Raw genomic sequence first — 4,225 nt, forward strand, 5'->3', positions numbered from 1 at the left:
ACACTAGCACGCGTCTTTCTTCGGAGATTCAGCCTGATACTCTCAGTTAATGCTGTGTATCCCTTCTGCTCAAGCAAGAGGTCCCAATAAAGAATGGTGTTCCCATTACATCCTGCCTTTATCCGATTCCTCTGACACAGAACATAAAGAAGCCACCAAGCCAGTAATAGCATACCCTAAGCTAGCACCCTACCATTGAGCTACACTACCAACCCAGGTCCTAGTTTAGCAAAGAAGGGGTTGCTCCAAGAATAAAAGGTTGCCCCTGAATGCCAGTCCACACACTGCTTCATTTACAGAAAGCAATTAGCAAACAAATGTGCCCTGACCTTGAATTGGGGTTGACAGTTGCAAATGTGATCCGAGTACCACCACTGAATTGTCTTTTCATCCTGCCATGAGAATAAACGGGCAATGAGAACAAGATTGCTTTCTACAGGGACACCTGTTAGCTATCATGATACTCCCACAATTTTTTTAAATAAAGGAAGTCATTTATAGTATTTCTTCATTGACATTCATAATGCCTGTAGAGATAGTTCTCTGTTCTTAAATGGATTATCTCAGCTCTGTGTTTACATTCTGGTATTGCCTGAAACTATTACTTCAGGACTGATGGAGTAACAATTTTATAAACTGAGAATGAGAATAAACTAGTAGTATTTGTGTATTAGTTACTCATTGTTGTATAACAGGCAATGTCCAACTTATTGGCTTAAAACAACAAATCTTTATTGTTTCATGGTTTCTGTTGGGCAGGAATGTGAATGCAGGTTAGCTGGGGGACTATGGCTCAGGATGCCTGATGAGGCTATGGTCCACCCATCGGCTAGGGCTGCATTCATCTCAGGACTTGATGGAATATGGATTGAAGATGGATTGGTTTCCAAGCTCACTTGGGATGCTGTCAGAAGGCCTCAGTCATCTTAGCTGTTGGCTGGAGACGTGAGTTCCTTGCCAGAAGGGACAGGAATCACAAAACACAGCAGCTGGCTTCCCCCAGAGCAAGTGAGTGTGGAGGAAGAGGATGAGCAAGTTGAGCAGGTCACAGTCTTTTTGTAACCTGATCTCAGAGGTGACATCCTCTGCCCTACTTAATTAGTTAGAAATGAGTCATGAGGTCCAGCCCCCATGCAAGGGAGATTACACAAGGGCATTGTGGGAAATTTAAATATTTCACCCTAAATAGATTTCTTGAGCATATTTCTAATTGGTTATTTAGAGAAACTGTATACACTAGTCCGTATCTGAAGCTGTTCTTTTGTAAAAAGAAATTTACATAAGTAAGCAGCAAATAGAGGCAAAGGTTTTTCCCTTTGATACTCCCCTCTTCTGAAGAGGAAAGGTATTTTCATAGGAAGAAGAGATTGGGGGTCTGGCACCTGACCCAGACAGAGGTGACCACAGGTGGCTGTGACCTGGGACTTCCTCCGCATCACAAGACATCCCTTGCTGGCCTGTACTTTCTCCCACCAACCATCAGCTCCCTTCCCCCAAAAGCCTAAGGCCCTATACCTTTGTTAAGCTCTGCATCAGTTCAGCCAACTTGTCTCTGAGTTTCACATTCTATGTATGGCTCTTGTGTTTAGGCACATAATAAAATTTGTTCTGTTTTGTTGTCTATTGTCAGTTTATTTGATGGAGGAAAATTATCAAATCTTCAGAGAGAAAATAATAAATGTAAAACTTCCTTACAGCATGAATAGCAGGAAGAGGGGATCCCTTGGGGCTATTTCAGAGGCTATCTGCTACAGATTCCACAGATTTCCTTGGTTGTAACTTTGCCTGGAGCAAGATGCCCTGCAATCCACCCGGTCTTGGTCAGTGAAACTTTCTAAGGGTCCTCCATCTGACAGGGCCTGCATTCTAGATGTTCTGTGATTTAAGTGGGCAAAACTTGGCTGGGAGTGTAGCTCAGTGGGGGAGCACATGTTTAATTATGCATGAGGCCCTGGGTTCAAAATAAAAAACAAACAAAATAAAAAACAAACAATAACAACAAAAAACCCCAGTAGGTAGAACTTGGCTGGCAATGTAGGGTGTTAAAGATTGGTACAAGGTCTAAGTCAGCTGGATCCTGACTGTAAAGTCTGGTGTCCTCAGGTACACACCCATATAGAGTTGGTGGCTTTCTCTCTGCCTCCTGTTGTTTTTCCTTCCAATGGGAGGAACAAAGGTTGCCATACCAGCCCTGGGCTATCTCTGGACTTCATAAGTTTGAGACAGAAAATGAATTTGCTTTTTTTTTTTTTTTTTTCAAATTTTTTCTGAATTTGCATTTTAAAAAGACATTTGAAGGGTTTTTTGTTTTGTTTTGTTTTGGTTTGGTTACTCCTGAATCAAATCTGAACTAATGATGTGACTTTCTTAGTTCAACTTCAAATCCTAAATTTATGCAATTTAAATCTAGCTGTGTCATAGCCTGAGCAGCCCCACTCTTGCTACAATGTTTTTCTTGTGGAATGTATTTTTTTTAAAAATATTTTTTTGGTTATGATGTACCTTTATTTATTCACTTATTTATATGTAGTGCTGAGAATTGAACCCAGTGCCTCACACATAGGAGGCAAGCCCTCTACCACTGAGCCACAACCCCAGCCCATTGTGAAAGGTTTGACTCTAAAGTGTAGAGCGAAAGTTAAATGTTACCAGGTTCCCACTGGTATGGGTAAGGACCCAGGATATGCACATGGATAACTGTGTCCAGAATATGGGCAATCTGCAAAGAGCTAGACTCCTATTCTGAACCACAGGGATGGACCAGGGCTAGGTCAGAGCAGGAGCTAATCCTTGGGGTTTTAGCACATGGCAGGATTAACAGGAGGCGGTAGAGCCCCACTAAATTCTCCTGCCATCTCCCTGGGTGCTGCCTAAATCCGAAAGCCTGATAGGTTTAAGGCCTATAGGTCAAATGCCTAACTCAGATCCAGAGAGCAGTCAGGTACCTTTAAGAACAAAGTAGGAGTGGTCGGGGATGAGGAAGTTCAGATAAAAGACAAACAAAGCTTGTCTACTTCTGGAAGAGAAAGGACAGGAACAAAAAATCTGTATAGGGCACCAACGTGGACAGTGTTTGCAATGCCAGCCGGAGGCTCTTGGAAAACAAAGGCCCTGCCTGTTTTCCTTTGGAGGCCTCTGATCCATGGTGTCAGTGACTTTCTTTAGTGTCACCCACACCCAGGCTTATGTCAGGGCTATGCTGCCCCCACTTTCCTTTTCACTGCATGCAGGAGCATTTGGGATCTTTGGAGTCAACCAACAACAGCAATGAAGAACCAGGGTATCTACCAGTTTCTTAGGCTCAAAGTATTTCTGTTGCAAAATGCAAGTCCTGGGTTGTGGAAAGGACCGGAATTCACCTTTAGGAACAGGAGTTTGTAAGAAAAAAATGTGGACTATGGATATTGTTTCAAGAGATTCTGACCTATACCTAATGTGGTCTGAGAATTAAACCTAACTAGAGCCTCAATCATGCTAAGCAAACATTCTACCACTGAACCACATCTCCAGCCCTGACATTTAAATAAACTATTGAGGGCTCACTCCATTATCTTTAGTCTGTTCTTCCTTAGGTACTTGCTGGCTCAAGAATATCTTTAGTTCAAAAACCCATTTCACCATGCCTATTATTTTTTAAATATAGTTCCTCAAATTAGGTAAAGGGACCCTAGTCCAGAAGTGGTCAGTGTGGGGTGGAAGGTCATGGGTCCTCAAGTCAGGCAAGACCTGCCCTGAAACCAATATTTTCACACTGGAGTCTAAAGATTACCAGTAGTTATGGAATGAGGAGGGGAAAAAAATGTTGTAATATGCATTACAAAAGGCAGTTGAGAAACTAAAAATATTGAGGACATCTTAATGGAAAGCAGTTGGGGAGATAGGAAATGTGGTTAACATACTAGATTTTCCTAAGAGGAGGTCGATTAATAATCAGAAATGAAGGGGGTTGAGGGCATAGCTCAGAGGCCCTAAGTTCAACCTCCAGCACAGGGAGAAAAAAAAAAAGTGTTTTGTTTTGTTTTGTTTCAACAAATATTTACCATGTACCAATTACTGTTCTAAGCTTTGGGATACAGTCACAAAATAAACAAAAGGAAATTACTGCACTTATTATTCTAATAATAAACCTATTGGTTAAAGATAGAGACATCAAAGTGACTACCAGAAGAAACAGTTTAACAGTCTTGAAAGAGTTGCCTGGGGGAACAGGTTTAGGAGAGGGGAG

Source organism: Marmota flaviventris, chromosome 17 (genome assembly GCF_047511675.1).
Source record: "Marmota flaviventris isolate mMarFla1 chromosome 17, mMarFla1.hap1, whole genome shotgun sequence".
Lineage (NCBI taxonomy): Eukaryota > Metazoa > Chordata > Mammalia > Rodentia > Sciuridae > Marmota > Marmota flaviventris.